The sequence below is a fragment of the Oryctolagus cuniculus genome, chromosome 8, assembly GCF_964237555.1.
Source record: "Oryctolagus cuniculus chromosome 8, mOryCun1.1, whole genome shotgun sequence".
Taxonomy (NCBI): domain Eukaryota; kingdom Metazoa; phylum Chordata; class Mammalia; order Lagomorpha; family Leporidae; genus Oryctolagus; species Oryctolagus cuniculus.
In genome coordinates, this window is record NC_091439.1 from 50,836,516 (window position 1) to 50,856,100 (window position 19,585).

Here is a 19,585-nt window from a genome sequence, read left to right on the forward strand (position 1 = left end):
GTGAAATAAGCCAGTCCCAAAAAGACAAATATCATGCATTTTCTCTGATTTGTGGTAACTAATATAGAGAGTACAAACAATGTAATGCATATGAGTGAAACTTATATTTTGAGATTTGATTATTGTTATAACCCTTGTTTATAATCCTGAGGAATAGCACTGTTTCTACTTACTACTTGTTGAATTCTTTATTTACTGGAGAATTTTGAGTTTGTAATACTAAGGTAAATTGAAAATACATCACTGCAAAAATTAAAAGAAAATTAAGAAAGGTAGAAGATGCGAGGATGGGAGGAAAGGAGGAAGAGAGGGTAGTATGGAAAGTACCATTATGTTCTTAAAACCGTATATATGAAATTCATGAAATTTATACCCTTTATATAAATGAATTAAAGGATTCATTATAAGATGAATACAAAAAGAATATAGCTATTAAAAAAGCTTTTGCTACATCTGAAAAAAAAGAGATGAATGGTGAATATTAGTGACCTGGAAGAAGAAGTGTAAGGATGTAAGGATGACATGTAATGACACAGAGAAGTGGCATACAGTGTGCCTTTTTAAAACTGCACTCTCAGTACAATTTTTTAATGATCTGTCTTACTTATCAAATTGTTATTTGGTCACCTGGAAAGAATTAAGTCATGGTGAAATTTATTCCTTGCAAAACCTAGAATATATGGTGTTTATAAGTACCATATGCATTTATCTTATTTTGCTCATTAGGCTCAAGAAAAAATCAGATTAACAGTTTTTACAGATGAAACTGCACTTCCTCTTTGGCATACTCAAACTGAATGAATAAGTATCATGCCTTGGAAACAAAGCTGTAAAATAAACAGAAACAGTGATCTAATTTGCTTTCTGTCCTCAAAACCAATATTTACCAGGATTTAAAACAATTCAGTGGCCAAAATAATTGAAATTTTGTCTCGGTATGAATTTGAGTAAGAAAAGTGAGTGTATTTGATCAAACAGATACAAAGCCAAGTTTTTAAGTGTGACGATAAGTAACTTGTTAATTCCCCTAAGGTTAGGACAAATGGCAAAGTGTTTAGCTTTACTGAAGAATAAGTTCCAATTAAGCTTCAGAATAAATGTCTTGACTGTAAACGCTGTTGAATAGAAAATTGAGGTTCGGAGGAAATAATGGAGGCTGCTTTGTGAAATGTTACTGTCCTGATGAGCTCTGAAAAGGTACAAACATGATTTATGTGAAATCTGTGCACTTCACATGCATGTCCTTGTCTTCACTCTCAATTTTCTCCATATCCAGCCCACTGGTGGGTCTCTGTGTCTTATCCACTCCTCCATGAGACGCCACTAAGAAGTACACAGCTAACCCACATTGACTGAACACATCTTCCCTGATCCATCATTGTTCTTCCTCAGCCAAGTTTAACTCTTTGCAAGTCACCCCTTAAGCTTACTATTCAATTAGAGTATGCTTATCAGAAAACCTATGCCAAAAATTCTGCTAAGAGTAGTGATTGACTTACATATTTTTTGAGCTATTGAGCTACAGAAAGAAAGTAAACAATTTCTCTTCTTTGGTAAATGTTCAAGCTTTACTTTTGAGATTTTGGTACCCATAAAATCCTGTTTTCTGTCTTAAATAATTCCTAAACTGCAGAAGACTTAGTTTTGAAGGAGATGCTGCTTTTATGCTAGTTTGAATTTCTAAAACAACAAAGTACATTAATAGTAAGATGTTTTCTATCAGTCGACCAAGTAGAAGCCTAAATTCATCATTCTTTACATATCGTCCAGGCCTGTAACAAGATTTGAGAACTGATAAAACAGACATGCTAACTACGAAAAGATTAATAAAATATTTGGGCATTTTATTTTGCTTTGTTTCAAGATATTGTACAAAAAGTGTTATGGTTTTCATTTGTTGAAATAGAACATGGCCAAAAGTGATCCAATTTTCATAATATCAGATAATTTGCAGACGTGAGGCCAAAGTGATTATTACCTAATGAGTACTTTTAATAGGAAAAATACAGACAAAAATTTCATGTAAAAAATGCGAGAATTTTTTTTATTTTTTTTCTTGATATTTTTACTTTAATCACAGATATTGAGCCATTCCTTATAGGATCTATATTTTCTTTCTTTCTTATTTTTTTATTTAGTAAATATAAATTTCCAAAGTACAGTTTAGGGATTACAATGGCTTCCCTCCCCATAATTTCCCTCCCACTCGCACCCCTCCCATCTCCTGCTCCCTCTCCCATTCCATTCACATCAAGATTCATTTTCGATTATCTTTATATACAGAAGATCGATTCAGTATATACTAAGTAAAGATTTCATCAGTTTGCACCCACACAGAAACACAAAGTGTAAAAATACTTTTTGAGTACTAGTTATAGCATTAATTCACATTGGACAACACACTAAGGACAGATCCCACATGAGAAGTAAGTACACAGTGACTCTTGTTGTTGACTTAACAATTTGACCCTCTTGTTTATGGCGTCAGTAATCTCCCTGGGCTCTAGTCATGAGTTGCCAAGGCTATGGAAGCCTTTAGAGTTCACTGACTTCGATCTTATTCTGACAGGGTCATAGTCAAAGTGGAAGTTCTCTCCTCCCTTCAGAGAAAGGTACCTCCTTCTTTGATGGCCCCGTTCTTTCCACTGGGATCTCACTCGCAGATCTTCCATTTAGGTCTTCTTTTTTTTTTTTTTTTCCAGAGTGTCTTAGCTTTCCATGCCTAAAATACTCTCATGGGCTCTTCAGCCATATCCGAATGCCTTATGTGCTGATTCTGAGGCCAGAGTGCTATTTAGGACATCTGCCATTCTATGGGTCTGCTGTGTATCCTGCTTCCCATGTTGGATCATTCTCTTCCTTTTGGATTCTATCAGTTAGTATTAGCAGACACTAGTCTTGTTTGTGTGATCCCTTGGACTCTTAGACCTATCAGTGTGATCAATTGTGAACTGAAGTTTATCACTTGGACTAGTGAGATGGCACTGGTACATTTAACCTTGTGGGATTGTATTGGGATCCCCTGGCACGTTTCTAACTCCACCATTTGGGGCAAGTCAGATTGAGCATGTCCCAAATTGTACATCTCCTCCCTCTCTTATTCCCACTCTTATATTTATTTAACAGGAATCACTTTTCAGTTAAAATTTAAACACCTAAGAATAATTGTGTGTTAATTACAGAGTTCAACCAATAGTACTAGAACAAAAAAAAAAATACTAAAATGGATAAAGTATTACATTGTACATCAACAGTCAGCACAAGAGCTGATCAAGTCACTGTTTCTCATAGTGTCCATTTCACTTCAAAAGGTTTCCCCTTTGGTGCTCAGTTAGTTGTCACTGATCAGGGAGAACATATGATATTTGTCCCTTTGGTACTGGCTTAATTCACTCAGCATAATGTTTTCCAGATTCCTCCATCTTGTTGCAAATGACCGGATTTCATTGTTTTTGACTGCTGTATAGTAATCTACAGAGTACATGTTCCATTATTTCTTTATCCAGTCTACTGTTGATGGGCATTTGGGTTGCTTCCAGGTCTTAGCTATTGTGAATTGAGCTGCAATAAACATTAATGTGCAGACAGCTTTTTTGTTTGCCAATTTAATTTCCTTTGAGTAAATTCCAAGGAGTGGGATGGCTGGGTTGTATGGTAGGGTTATATTCAGATTTTTTCTCAGGAATCTCCAGACTGACTTTCACAGAAGCTTAACCAGTTTGCATTCCCACCAACAGTGGGTTAGTGTCCCTTTTTCCCCACAACCTCTCCAGCATCTATTGTTGTTAGATTTCTGAAAGTGAACCATTCTAACTGGGGAGAGGTTAAACCTCAAGGTGGTTTTGATTGCATTTCCCTGATTGCTAGTCATCTTGAACATTTCTTCATGTGCCTGTTGGCCATTTGGATGTCCTCTTTTGAAAAATGTCTATTGAGGTTCTTGGCCCATCTCTTAAGTGGGTTGTTTGTTTTGATGTTGTGGACTTCCTTGATTTCTTTGTAGATTCTGGCTATCAAACCTTTATCTGATGCGTAGTTTGCAAATATTTTTTCCCATTCTGTTGGTTGCCTTTTCACTCTCCTGACTGTATCTTTTGCAGTACAGAAACTTCTCAATTTGATGCAATCCCAATAGTTAATTTTGGCTTTGACTGCCTGCGCCTCCAGGGTCTTTTCTAGGAAGTCCTTGCCAGTACCTATATGTTGCAGGGTTCCTCCAATTCTTTCTAATAATTTGATGGTGTCAGGTCGTAGATTTAAGTCTTTAATCATGTTGAGTGGATTTTTGTGTAAGGTGAAAGGTAGGGGTCTTGCTTCATGATTCTGCACATGGAAATCCAGTTTTCCCAGCACCATTTATTGAATAGACTGTCCTTACTCCAGGGATTGGTTTTAGATCCTTGATCAAATATACGTTGGCTATAGATGTTTGGGTTGATTTCTGGTGTTTCTATTCTGTTCCATTGGTCTATCCATCTGTTTCTGTACCAGTACCATGCTGTTTTGATAACAACTGCCCTGTAGTATGTCCTGAAATCTGGTATCGTGATGCCTCTGGCTTTGTTTTTGTTGTACAAGATTGCTTTAGCTATTCGAGGTCTCCTGTGTCTCCATATAAATTTCAGCACCATTTTTTCCAGATCTGAGAAGAAGGTCTTCAGTATTTTGATTGGTATTACATTGAATCTGTAAATTGCTTTTGGGAGAATGGACATTTTGATGATATTGATTCTTCCAATCCATGAGCATGGAAGATTTTTCCATTTTTTGCTATCCTCTTCTATTTCTTTCTTTAAGGTTTTGTAATTCTCATCATAGAGATCTTTAACGTCCTTGGTTATGTTTATTCCAAGGTATTTAATTGTTTTTGCAGCTATTATGAATGGGATTTATCTTAGAAGTTCTTCCTTAGTGGTGGCATTGCCTGTGTATACAAAGGCTGTTGATTTTTGTGCATTGATTTTATATCCTGATACTTTGCCAAACTCTTCTATGAGTTCCAATAGTCTCTTAGTAGAGTTCTTTGGATCCCCTAAATAAAGAATCATATCCTCTGCAAAGAGGGATAGTTTGAGTTCTTCCTTCCCTATTTGTATCCCTTTAATTTCTTTTTCTTGTCTGATGGCTCTGGCTAAAACTTCAAGAACTATGTTGAATATCAGTGGTGAGAGTGGGCATCCCTGTCTGGTACCAGATCTCAGTGGAAATGCTTCCAACTTTTCCCCATTCCATAGGATGTTGGCCATGGTTTTTTCATAGATTGCTTAGATTGTATTGAGGAATGTTCCTTCCATACCCAGTTTGCTTAGAGTTTTCATCATGAAAGGGTGTGTTGTATTTTATCAAATGCTTCTTTGTGTCTATTGAGATAATCATATGGTTTTTCTTCTGCAGTCTGTTAATGTGGTGTGTCACGTTGATTGTTTTGTGAACATTGAACCATCCCTGCATGCCAGGGATAAATCCCACTTGGTCTGGATGGATGATCTTTCTGATGTGCTGTTGCATTCTATTGGCCAGAATTTTATTGAGGATTTTTGCATCTATGTTCATCAGGGATATTGGTCTGTAATTATCTTTCAATGCTACATCTTTTTCTGGCTTAGGAATTAAGGTGATGCTGGCTTCATAGAAAGAATTTGGGAGGATTCCCTCTTTTTCGATTGTTCTGAATAGTTTGAGAAGAATTGGAGTTAGTTCTTCTTTAAATGTCTGGTAGAATTCAGCAGTGAATCCATCTGGTCCTGGGCTTTTCTTTGTTGGGAGGGCCTTTATTACTGTTTCAATTTCTGTCTCAGTTATGGGTCTGTTTAGGTTTTCTATGTCTTCCTGGTTCAATTTAGGTAGGTTGCCTGTGTCCAGGAATCTATCCATTTCTGATAGATTTCCCTGTTTGCTGGCATACAAGTACTTGTAGTAATTTCTGATGATTCTTTTATTTTCTGTGGTGTCTGTTGTTATGTTTCCTTTTGCATCTCTGATTTTATTGATTTGGGTCTTTTCTTTTTTTAGTTAGTTGGGCCAATGGGGTGTCAATTTTGTGGTTTTTTTTTTTTTTTCAAAAAACAGCTCCTCGTTTGGATGATTTTTTAAATGTTTTTTTTTTTTTTTTTTAGATTCAATCCTGTTGATTTCTTCTCTGATTTTAATTATTTCTCTTCTCTTACTAGATTTAGGTCTGGTTTGCTGCAGATTTTCTAGGTCCTTTTAGATGAATTGAAAGCTCATCTATTTGGTGCCTTTCCAATTTCTTGATGTAGGCACCTATTGATATAAACTTTCCTCTTAACACTGCTTTTGCTGCGTCCCATAAGTTTTGGTATGCTGTGCTGTTATCATCATTTAATTCCAGAAAGTTTTTGATTTCTCTTTTGATTTCTTCTATGATCCATTGTTCATTCAGGAGCATGTTGTTCAATCTCCATGTGTTTGCACATGCTCTGGGCATTCCTGAGTTGCTAATTTCCAACTTCATTCCTTTGTGGTCTGAGAAGTTGCATGGTATGATTCTAATTCTTTTAAATGTGCTGAGACTTGCTTTATGGCCTAGTATGTGGTCAATCCTCGAGAAGGTTCCATGTACTGCTGAGAAGAATGTAAATGCTTTATATGTAGGATGAAAAGTTCTGTAGATATCTGTTAGATCCATTTGGGCTATAGTGTCATTTAAGTCTACTGTCTCCTTCGGTCCTGTTGATCTGTCTATTTCTGAGAGTGGAATATTGAAGTCCCCCAGTACTATTGTATTGGAGTCTAAGTCTCCCTTTAAGTCCCTTAACAAATCTTTTAAATAAACTGGTGCCCTGTAATTAGGTGCATATACATTGATAATCATTATATCTTCCTGCTGAATTGATCCCTTAATCATTATATAGTGCCCCTCTTTGTCTCTCTTAAGAGTTTTTGTGTTAAAGTTTATGTTGTCCGATATTAAGATGGCTACGCCCACTCTTTTTTCATTTCTGCTGGCATGGTATATCTTTTTCCAGCCTTTCACTTTCAGTCTGTATGCATCTTTGTTGGAAAGATGTGTTTCTTGTAAGCAGCAAATAGATGGGTTTTGTTCCTTAACCCAATCAGCCAATCGGTGTCTTTTAACTGGACAGTTCAGGCCATTCACGTTCAATGTGACTAATGATAAGTGGTAACTTTGCCCTGCCATTTGCCAAAGATAAGTTCTAATATATGCTTTGAATTCCCTGTGATCTTTTGCTGTGAGCTTTCCTTCCTTTACCTTCTTTCATATTGATGACCGTGTTTCTGTGTTTCTGTGTGTAACACATCTTCAAGCATCTGTTGCAGGGCTGGACGAGTGGCGACAAATTCAATTTCTGTTTGCTATGAAAGGTCTTTATTTCACCTTCATTCACAAATGAGAGCTTAGCAGGATATAATATTCTGGGCTGGCAGTTTTTCTCTCTCAGTACCTGGGCTATGTCTCGCCATTCCCTTCTAGCTTCTAGGGTTTCTGATGAGAAGTCTGCTGTGAGTCTAATTGGAGAGAGTAATCTGACATTTCTCTCTTGCACATTTTAGGATCTTTTCTTTCTGTTTCACTGTGGTGATTTTAATTACAATGTGTCATGGTGAGGATCTCTTTTGGTCATGTTTATTAGGAGTCTATGAGCTTCCTGTACTAGGATGTCTCTGTCCTTCTCCAAACCTGGGAAATTTTCTGCTAGTACCTCACGGCCTTCTAATCCTTTCTCCCTCTCCATGCCTTCAGGAACTCCTAGAACCCGAATGTTGGGTTTTTTAATAGTATCCTGAAGATTCCTGACAATATGTTTTAGATTTCTAATTTCCTCTTCTTTTCTTTGGTCTGACTGTATCCTTTCCTGTTCTCTGTCTTCTAAGTCCGATATTCTCTCTTCTGCTTCACTCATTCTGTTTTTAAGGCTCTTTAATGTGTTTTTCATTTGATCTATTGAATTCTTCATTTCATTATGATTTCTCATCACTATCGCAGTTTCATGTTCTACTAGTTGCTTCATCTCATTTTGCTTCCTCCTTAATATTTCATTTTCATGAGAGAGATTTTCTATCCTATCCAGTAAGGATTTCTGTAGTTCAAGAATTTGTTTTTGAGAACTTCTTAATGTTCTTATCAATTTTTTGAGATCTGCTTCTTGCATTTCTTCTATCTCGTCATCTTATAATCTTGAATTGGGGTGTCTTTATCATTTCGGGGCATCATAGTGTCTTCCTTGTTCTTGTTACCAAGGTTTCTGCGTTTGTTTGGCATTGTGGAGATATTCTTTGGTTTCTTTGCTGTGGTGTTTTTTCTCGTTACACTATGACTCTAGATTAAGTGGACTGTCAACTTTTGATGGAGCCTTAGAGGCTTGAGATGGGTGTGGCCTGAGAGCTCTGTTTTGTTCCTCAGGGTTAAGGGTGTGCCAAAGGTGACACTCCCAGGTTAGGCATGGTAAATCTCTCTCTCTTTCTTTTTTTTTTTTTTTTTTGATTCAAAAGAGAAGTAATTCCACACAGCTGAGCAGAATTGGAGGTAGTTAGCAGGCGAATGATATACCCACAGGAGCCAGAAATTGGAAGCTCTTTACCAAGGACCACACAGGGAATCTGTCATGCCCTCAGTGTGGGCTCAAATTCTCCTGCAGTCTCCCACTGGGTTGCCAAGGTTACCTAATTGTAGTGTCTCTGGAGAGTACTCACGTGAATTATGTGAGTTCTCTCCCCCACCATCTCTTTTTTCACAGTCTCAGTTCATTAGCACCACACATTCACTAGGTCCTAATCTCCTATTATTTCAAACCCACACCCCCCCCCCCCCAGAGTCAGGTTTTTTCTGCTAGGCTGAGGGCCAGTGCAGACCTGAGGTCGCACTGCTTATGACGTATGTCCAAAATGGCGCCTGCTCTTTCTCTTGCTCACCTTTGAGAGGTGAGCAGAAAGAGAGAAACTCGTGTCCGTATTGGTCACTTTTTTTTTTCCTCTCTCTTCTAGTTAGTCTGGTGAACTTTTCCCCGTGGGGTTTCAAGCCTCGTTCCCTCTAGTCTCCTCTTTCCACTTTCCCGCCAGTGTCTTGGGCTATTGAGGTTCGGCTCACCTCGCGTTCCAGTGCTGGTGTGTTGAGTCGGCTGCTGGTGCCCCGAACTGTGGGCTCCCACGCTCTCCACACAGGTCCACTGTAAATCACTAGTTCTGGTTGAGTTTCCTCTGCTGTTTCTTCCCCTACTCTCCCTTGAACCTGCAGTATCTCCACTTTTATTAAACTGTCTCTTCCGGGACCATCAGTGTGCTGCCTTCCTATTCCGCCATCTTGCCGCTCTCCTTGAGAATTTCTATAATAGAATATAAACTTCAACTACTTTCACTTTACCCTTTGGAGGAAGTCAGTGGATAAATAATACACTTGAATAAAACAAGATTATTATCTGCTTGTCGCAGCTTCAGGCAACCCCACTGATTGGAACCCTAGTCTTTGCCCTGGAATAAGGATCTCAGTGAAGAGGAGACAAAGACATTGGCTTCCACATGTTCCCAAATTGCTAAGAAGTTGCCCTGCCATCTGAACATCTGCATAAAGAATTCATGCACAATGAGGTAATAATTAAAATCCAGAATTCGTTTATCTAGAATTAGAAGCAGCACAGAAGAGAAATAAAAACTGAATTTGATCTTGATCTTAACTTCCACCTCACTCTTCTTACTGATGTTTACATGTGGATTTCCCTTCAGTGTCTGTCACTCATCTTATCAGCTCTTGTCTACTCACCACCCACCGGAGTGCCTAGTTCCTAAGATATACCAGAACAATGCTCTGGTCCTGAGGGCCAGCCTTTGACAGATGTCTGGTACACACAGCTGTATGATCTGGGGATGTGGCTGTATTCTGTCCACTTCAGAATGCCTCTCTGCAGTGCTAGAGGCTCCAGTTGTTAATGTTTCCACTTCTTTTCTGGGCTTAGACATATGTGCTCTTCAATCATTCCTTTAAACTATTATCACTTCTTTTCATTTAATATATTTTACCTTTTTGAAAGATTTATTGATTTATTTGAAAGGTAGACTGTCAGAGAGAGAGGGAGAGAGAGATCTTCCAATCCCACTCACTCACCAAATGGCCACAACAGCCAGGACTAGGCCAGGCTGAAGCCAGGAGCCAGGAATTTCATTCAGGCTCACACAAGAGCGGCAGGACACCAAGCACTTTGGCCATCATCCACTACGTTCCCAGGCTCATTAGCAGAAAAATGGATAGTATAGGATGCAGAATAGCCTAGACTCAAACCAGAGCTCTCATAGGGGAAAGTGGCATTGCAATCAGGGTCTTAATCCACTGCACCACAACACTGGTATACTTTAATATTAAAGGATGCATAATAAGTTTACATATTTATAGGGTACAGTGTGATATATAGTTGTGTAGATACAAATATACCATATAATCAAGTCAAGTTGACTCCATATCTTGGTCATTTTGAACAGTATTACAATGAACATACCTGATACAAGTTTTTCACCAAGATATTAGAGACAAGTGAGGAAGAAGGGCAAGGAACCAACTTTTCCAAATGTCATACTAGTTTCTGGGAATAGATATAGGCTCTTTACATGACTTCCACTAAAACAACACTGCAACTTATTTCTGTTCCCACTTTCTAGTTTGAAAAACTAGAAATAAAACATGAAGATCGCATTCTTTAACACACCAAACTGTTTTTTTTTTTTTTTAAGGGAAAGAGTTTACTGGGGGAAACCTGACAGACTGGAGAAAAGGGGCAAAGAAAAAAAAGAGGGAGGAGAGCGTAAGAGAGAGACAGAGACAGAGGTCAGGAGACAGAGAGGGAGAGAGAGAGAGAGAGAGAGAAAGAGATAGAGAGAGTCACATGTTCAGGAACAGGTCCTTTTAAAACCTTGCCGGGGGGCAGACAGGGAGGTAGGAGCAGCAAATCCCATTAGGTGGAGGTGTGGCTGACACCGGTGGTTGGGACATGTGGCCACCTGGCTTCCAGCAATGGTGGTGGGGACTAGAGCCTAGGATGGTGTCAGGGTGTAAATCATGCCATAGATAAGACTGAGCCATTTCACTAACATTCACCCCTTTTATTTTTTATAAAGCAGGAGTTGTATGGGATTACATTAGTCCCAAAAGTCCAGGAGGGGTAGAGGGACGATGATCTGTCTTTAGAGCTACTGCCTTCTGACATGGGGTGATGAGGTACTTTTCGCTGGCATTGGGCGATGTCTCAAGCCGCTGTCTCCTGGGTGGGGAACCGAGTATATCACTGTAGCAGCATTTGGTGAACTGCCTGGTTGCTGAAGGCCTTGGTTCATTCCATTATCAACTTCTGTGAACACTTATGCAGACACTGTATTATAAAAGACAGGGTAAGAATAGCAATCAATGATCCTAAGAGTGGCATTAGCCAGATAATGAGAGGATTTCATAGAGGAGAGGAAAGGAGTGGGTGGTCTCTGGATCCTTGTGAAGACTGATGGACATGGTTTAAGGTTGATCCCAACCAAGACTGGGAGAAAGGCCACTCAACTTTTGCAGGTAGAGGAGTTTGTCTATGGAGAAAATCCTGAAGATTCATACAATATTGAGTAGGGGAGAGGACGATCAATACACACAGGTTAGGAGCAGAGCCATTGATGTTAGCGTAGAGGCCCCAGATAGGCTAGATAGGGTCTAGAACAAAAGACAGAGTCATTACTGGAGAACCTAAGAAGCTGCTGTCTAAACCAGGACTAAGTTCTATGACTGAGATGCAAATAGAAACTGACAGAAGGGCTTGATAATAATCAGGTGGGCTCCAAGACCTTGCCAGTTATGAGACCCAGACCTGTCTATCTCTTCACGAACCCACCAAACTGTTGATTAAAAGAAAGGGGTTCTACTTTAAGCTCTGCCACTGAGTAACTTTGGTCATATCACTTAATTTCCTTATCCCTCAAAAGCCACATCAATAAAGCATTTTTATTGTAACAGGCTAATCTTTAAGACATCAGAGCTCTTGAATTCTGTTAAATTATGACAGAAAAAATTACTTCTGTGATTAAGATGTCAAAGCTTATGATAGATAATGAGATTTCATTAAGCTATTTGATTTACTTTTTTTATATAATTAAATTTGCCATCATAAACAGGTTTTTCAAAATCCTCTTAGGGACACTACACCAGCTAATTTTCACTAAAATACATAAGCTAAATTAGAAAATTATCGTCATTTTTTACATGGAAAAGCTATGTGAAACTGATACTAGTGGTTTTTTCTGTCTACTCCATGTTTTCTTAAAGGAAAAATCCTTACATAATAAAATCAGACAAGAATATTTCTTCTCCACTTAAAACAGTCCCAAATTTCATTTGGCCTTACTACTCACAATTTCCCCTTAGGGGATATTAAACATTTAATTCCTGTGGGAGCCTACTCTGGTATAACTAAACTCTGTGTTTTATTTACAGGCCTGCAGGCCTTGCCCAGATTCCTTTCTTTAAGGCATTTCTTACTGGACAAGAGCTCTATGTTCCAGAAGACCTTTTCACGCTGGGTTTGGTTAATAGAGAGTTTGAGTCACTGACAGCAAGAAAATCCATTCTGTATAAACCACACCATTTCTGCTGGAATAAGCAATGTTCACTGAAAATGAGCATTTTAATTTCATGACAAACAATTTTCCCACACCACTACAGTTCCACAAACAACACAATGTTCTCTTTTGAAAGATCAGAGATATGAACAGTTACAATTATCCCACTTAAATATTATATATTCAAATAAAGAAAGTTGGAATGCTTGAAATATAAAGAACTAGCACAACTCAACCAGATATTTATTGTGGATGATTTTATTCTGTTTTTTCTTTCTTTCTGTAGTTGCAAATCCCCACACCAACATAAAGGGAAATGAATGCTATGGGTTTTAAAATGTTTTCTCTGAATCCTCACTTAATTGGTAAGCTCTATTCTATATAAATTCTGAAGAGAAAAGGGCTTCTTGCTTGTCTGGACTAGCAATTCTCCTGCATTCTTTGAAACTTAATGTGAGGCATCAAGTGTTTTATTGTTGATGAGCTCTACTTGAAATGGAAAGCGAAAGAGATACTGCTTTCTCGGGTCATATAATATTGGGGTTTTCAAGACAGTTTACTAGGTACAGATTCTTCTTGATTGAGCAATAATTGCATACTATAGTCCATATATATGATTTTGCTTTATTTCAAAGTCTATTACTGCAGAATTTCACCAAAGAACATAAGATTGAATAAAGAAAACAAAACCACTCATTCATTGCTCAGCTACTTGTTTGGCACCAGCTTCCTTGAACATGGAAATGTAAAACATACATCTCTGAACATGAGAAAAAAAAAAACAGTCAGAACTACCCTATTGCAGAAATAAGACAACGGCTTGAAGACAGATGTTGCTGCTCCAGAGAGGGTGAATATTTGATTTCAGGACACAGAAAGAATAAAGATAGTTCTTGAAGTGTCAAGGATGACAAGGTTCCCCCAAATATTCTCATCCCACCAAAGAGAACATGTTTGAGAGAAAAGTCACAGGCATAATCAGTTTTTTACTGGGAAAAGGCTTCAGAGGAATGGAGTTTACACAGCCAGTAAGATCTTACAGGTTTTTTTTAAATTCTATATTTTACTTTTTTGCATGTTCAGGCTTACATGGTACATTTTGTATGGAGAGGTTTGAATAACCAGTTCTAAACAAAGGGTTAAAAGGATGGAAGAAGTGATCCCAAAAATAGGAATTAAAAAAAAAAAAACAGGTATAAAAGTTCAACTTAACTCCAATCACATGTAAAAATAGTAAATGCTTAAAATAAATTTGTAAGATGCTATAAGCATCAACATTTTACCATTTTTGTTCATTTTCCTCTAGAGGCCAGGAGTAATGTACTGAAATTGTGAAATGCTGGTATTTTAGCTATTTTCCTTACTCAGCCTCCCATTCATTGCACCCAACTCTCCCCATATTCAGTCATTTTGCTTGTGTTCCATCCAGGAGGCCCATCTGATGGGCAAGCACCAACAGCTGCTGCACCTCTTGGCTCTGGCTGGTTTAGCCAATGGGAAGCACCAAACAGGTGTTTGGGGAGTAGAGAAGGAAGAACTTGGGATATTTATATATTTATATCTCAGGTCTCTTTTTGCTGAATCGCTAGGAGCTGGATCCATCCACACAGAAAGTCTCAGCTGCTATTAGGCAGCCCTCTTCATACAGCTGTTTTCTGTGGTCTAAGTAAAGTTCTCCCTCCACTCCATTCTTCCTCCTCGCCACCTTGCAGAATACAGTAATCCAAAACTAACACCACTTACCCAGGTGAAATGAAAAGATTAGCTCCACAATAAAAGATTCTTTAAATGCAAGGGAAGTTGATTCACACCGTGTATCTAAGTTAAAAAGCATGTTTGGCTGGTGTACAAGCTTGATATGTCTTGGAGAACAACTGAGTTATCTGGAATATAATCTGTAGTTTCTAGATCAGGAAAACAATCCCTATGATAACCAGCAGATAGTGTGCAGCTTTTGGCTTAGTCAACCAACAAATTACGAGAAAGATAGTCAGAAGCAGCTTCACAGAGATAAAATTGCGTATCTTCCATTTTGTCTCAGGACAAAGTCAACTCTCCTTGTCTACTGTCATAAATTTAGGTCTTTAAAGTCACAGAAAGCCATACTGGCTTATTAATTATGCAGACAATGTTATACTAAATGCATCCGGTGATTAAGAACGAGGACTCAACATGGCAGATAATGGCAACTAAACACCGTGAAGTTTCAGGGATTTGCCTCATGGGTGAGATTTATAAGAATCCAGTTATCCAGGAAACATCAGAATATTGCTTTGAAAGTGGAAAAAGTTTTCTGCACCTTTTATCACCTCCACAAAGAAATAGGCCCAAGCTTTTGTGGACTTTGTATCAATACATACTAATTTTCACTTGTCAGTTTGGAATGGTTTCCTTGTTAAGAAAAGACTTTACAGCAAGGCTGTGATGTAAGCCCTGCTGAAATTTGTACCTTATGACCCAGCAAATCCTGTGGAGAATTTTCTTCTGTGCACAGAGAGGCAGGGACAGGAGATCTGGAAGGCAGTAAGAGAGGGAGGTTCAGGTTTCTATTCCTTCAGCTACCTCCTGCTTGTAACACCTGCTCTGATGACAGACTCCATTCCTCACAGAGCCTGTCTCTCCAGGTCCTTATAAATGTTCCCTTCCTTGTCTCTCTAGGTTTTGGAATGGCAATCACTCCTAGCTATTGCTAACCTCACAGCACCTCACCACTATTTGCCGATGTTTCTCAACCCTTTTGTCAATAGTCTCTTTATTAATTTCTTCTATTTAAACATGCCATCCCCTAACTGAATCTGTTTGTTTTCAGCAAAAATATAGAGAATCTAATGAAACAGTGTTTCAGTGTACAGAAAAGAGTAGAAGTCTTTAGATAGATAGTGATAATGAAGGCAAAGATAAAATGGAGCTGTGAAGATAATTGACATATTAAATGTGAGGCCCATTGCTCAGTGCCTTCCATGGCCTCTCCTCCCCCTCATATAGTTTTAGTTGCAGTAACGACTGATCTTCAATTGGCCCCTAGTCCTTCAGTGATGTACTTTATACAGCTCTGATCATTCTGGGGGCACTGTGCTTCTGTCACCAACCACACTGTCCTCTGCTGGTTTCTTTCTTTGCTTCATGAACTAATGTTTCAACATATTAAAGCAGTTTGAATGCAGTGTTCATGTTTGAGGTCTAGTTGCATTGTTTTCCAATGTATCTCATCTTGTTTGTGATTTATTGGCCTCTTTATACATAGGCTCACTCAAATGTAGGATAATTATGTTTCCTCACTTCATAACATCTCTTCCATCCCCATTTTTTGTCAATATATGAAATTGAATGGAATTGAACTTTTAAATAGGCCATTCTAAGAAGTTCAGCAAACTTGGTAGGCTCTTGTAAGTTCAACAAATATTGATTGTCTACTAACACTGGGAATACAACAGTGAATTTTACTTACTTACTGCTTTGAAGATATTTGTGTTTCAGTTGGGAGCTCCAAGATTATCCTCTCCCCAGAAGAGAAATTCCTTCCCCAAGACATTGTCTCCTATTTGTCTAAGGATAGGTAAAATTCCTAACTCCTCACCCCACCAGGGAAAGCTCTGTCATCACATTAACTCTGACATGGAGTCCAGAAGGCCTGCATTCAAACCCTGACTGTGGCCAATGAGCTGGGGGACTTTTTATTCCTTTCCTCACAGAGTTGTTTGGAGATTTTAATGTAATAATATATGTAAATGAACCACTATATTACCTGGCATACAGCAACCACTCATTAAGTGGATGCTTATAAAGAAATCTCCAAAAGAAGCACATTTGGAGTAGAAGCAGGTTGAGAAAAGAGAAAGGTCATGGTGGGTTCCAAGAATAGATTTTTGTAACTCTGCTTAGCTCAGTTACTTACTGCCTGCCCTCAGTTCTATATTTAAGTAGGCTTATCTGTGTGATGCATTTTAAAGACTTCTTTCAAATGCCAGATGTATAGCTTTCAATTCAAAATATGAGTTAGGCACCAGCCAAGAAATTAATTTTCTACCACCATGTAGGCAGAAATCAAATTCTCCAAGGATAAATATTTTCATTTAATGTATAAGCTTCCAAGTATCTTCCTCCTCTAGCTTTCAAACCAGATGGTTTATTCCACTTCTCTTGTATTTTATATTTCATCTATTGTAGCAATATTTAAATGAAGTCCAAGAAAAATTTTTGTCAACCTGTTATCACTACTTACATTATAAAAGTGATTGCATATTTTCTTCCCTTCTTCCTCTAATTCTTTGATAGTAAAAACTTGATCATGAGAAAATATTCATGGATTCAAGAACCACTGTTTGTATTACTTTTAACATTAAAACAAGTAAGAGTCTTTTTTAATTTGATGGAGTCAAATTCCATGGTGAGTAGAATCATAATGAGATAGATATTCACTACTGTCATCCCTTTATGAAATTCTTTTCAATGTAATACCAAAGATAGGGTAGAAAGAAGCATTGCTTTGGTACCTGTAGACAAGATACTTCTGCTAATGTTGTCATTGGGTGTGTGTGTGACCTTGGGCAAATCTCTTTATCTTATGGCACATTTGTAGCATTAGGGTGAAGGGAATTTATCCACAATGATTTTTCTCTTTTTAGAAACCAATATCATGTATCAGACTCTTCCCTCTGGGTAGGTGTCTACTATGCCTCTCATGCCTGCCATCCCTACAACAAGGCCACAGACATTGCATTTATTTATGTCAAGCAAAGATATTAGACAATTTCTAATGTGAGAGCATAAATAAATACTACTGAATGCACAAATGCACTGAATGACTAATTACTAGTATAATTTCATTTTCGCAAAGATAGTCCTAATGTAACATACTCTAAGGGTAAAGGAAATAACGTTTTCCAATTGGTTGTACTGAAAATGATTTTAGTATTAGTCATTGGATGTTGGCATACAACTTAGAACTCACCTATAAGTCAGAATACAAATACATACTGATTAGAATGGTAGTGGCCACAAAGCAAAGACCTTTGTAGTGAAGTACAGTAAAAAATTAATCTCTAAAAATAAGTTCCTAACAATGGTTCTTTTGAGTCCCCTGATGCTAATATTCTTACACAGCGTAGGTGTCCACCTTTACATAAACCTGGTCTGTTAGGAATCCTAGAAAACTCATTTAACAGTATAAAAGCAGGTCTGTTCCACATATGAAATGTTTTGTCCCTTGTGAGGTTGAACTAATAACACTTTTGAGAGTACAGACTGGGCAGAGAGACACCTGCATGGTCATTAAATCCCAAAGAAAGAAAGTAAAGGGAGTTTTTGCACTTTAACTACTGCTATCAACAGCCAAGAAGATTGTAAGTTCATCTAAGAAAAGATGGTTTTATTGCATGGCTATGTCCATTTAAAACTCTTTTTGGGGAACTGCCTCAGATATAAGATTTATGATGAAATGACCTAGTTAAATAATACTAATTAAGACTTACAGAATATGATACATTCTAAGTCAAGTGCAGAAAAATGGTGTTGGTTTATAAGCTTACATTCAATTTCAGAGAAGTACAATAAGGTACCCTTTCTGCACTAACAACTGAGATAATTCCCTCTTCCTTGCTCCCTCTCTTTTTGCAGAACTAAAATTTAAATCCTCAAGCAAAGAGTTTAAAATTATCAGGGCAAACAAAAAGATAATTTAAAAATGTTGCCTATTTCAATACAGGGAATAATCTGAGGGGGAGAAACTTCCAGTAGGCTCCAGGTGAAAAAATATTAAGACTTTGTATGGCAATGTAAATTTAAAATTTTATATACCTTGTTCTTTTTCTTTCAATAATGTTTAGTAATTTTCATTAAAGAGATTTTTACATCCTTGGTTAATGTATTTTTTAACTGCAGAGTTGAGGCCATTTCTATTCAAAGTTTTTAGTGATAAGTAACAACTTGTATTTTCTTTGTTGTTTGTAAAATAAAAATTAATTTTTACTTCATTTTTAAAAATTAAAATTTTCATTTTTGTAAAATTGGTTTCTGTTTTATTTCACTAGGCAAACTGTTTTTATTAATATTAATATTATCTGAATAAATTTGAAAATTAAGCCATTTAGTACTGAATATATTAGTGAGTGGACAATACATTTCCATTTCTTTTTTTTCCACTTTTTGAGTTAAATTTTAAATCCCCATATTTATTTATTTATTTATTTAGTAAATATAAATGTCCAAAGTACACTTAAGGGATTACAATGGTTTCCCACTCTATAATTTCCCTCATACTCCCACCCCGCCCATCTCCTGCTCCCTCTCCCATTCCATTCACATCAAGATTCATTTTCAATTATCTTTATATTCAGAAGATCGATTCAGTATATACTAAGTAAAGATTTCATCAGTTTGCACCCACACAGAAACACAAAGTGTAAAATACTGTTTAGTACTAGTTATAGCATTACTTCACATTGGACAACACACTAAGGACAAATCTCACATGAGAAGAAAGTACACAGTGACTCCTGCTGTTGACTTAACAATTTGACAATCTTGTTTATGGCATCAGTAATCTCCCTAGGCTCTAGTCATGAGTTGCCAAGGCTATGGAAGCCTCTCGAGTTCCCAAACTCTGATCTTACTTAGACAATGCCATAGTCAAAGTGGAAGTTCTCTCCTCCCTTCAGAGAAAGGTACCTCCTTCTTTGATGGCCCCGTTCTTTCCACTGGGATCTCACTCGCAGAGATCTTCCATTTAGGTCTTCTTTTTTTTTTCACCAAGGTTTCTTGGCTTTCCATGCCTAAAATACTCTCATGGCTCTTCAGCCATATCCGAGTGACTTAAGGGCTGATTCTGAGGCCAGAGTGCTATTTAGGACATCTGCCATTCTATGGGTCTGCTGTGTATCCCGCTTCCCATGATGGATCATTCTCTTCCTTTTGGATTCTATCAGTTAGTATTAGCAGACACTAGTCTTGTTTGTGTGATCCCTTGGACTCTTAGAACTATCAGTGTGATCAATTGTGAACTGAAATTGATCACTTGGACTAGTGA

The 19,585-nt window shown here is 37.7% G+C and overlaps 1 protein-coding gene across 7 annotated transcripts in view; it reads right to left on the bottom strand.

The window, feature by feature from the left end:
• Positions 1-19,585, bottom strand: part of LOC127483154 (translation initiation factor IF-2) — a 335,580-nt gene that overhangs the window by 12,551 nt on the left and 303,444 nt on the right. For 4 of the 7 annotated variants that reach the window (XR_011378296.1, XR_011378287.1, XR_011378289.1 and 1 more), the window contains one exon: positions 11,050-11,336. The exons of the other annotated variants lie outside the window; for them this stretch is intronic. The gene's annotated coding sequence lies outside the window, so the exon portion shown is untranslated. Of the gene's footprint in view, positions 1-11,049; positions 11,337-19,585 lie in introns of those variants that run through there. 7 annotated transcript variants of the gene reach the window in all.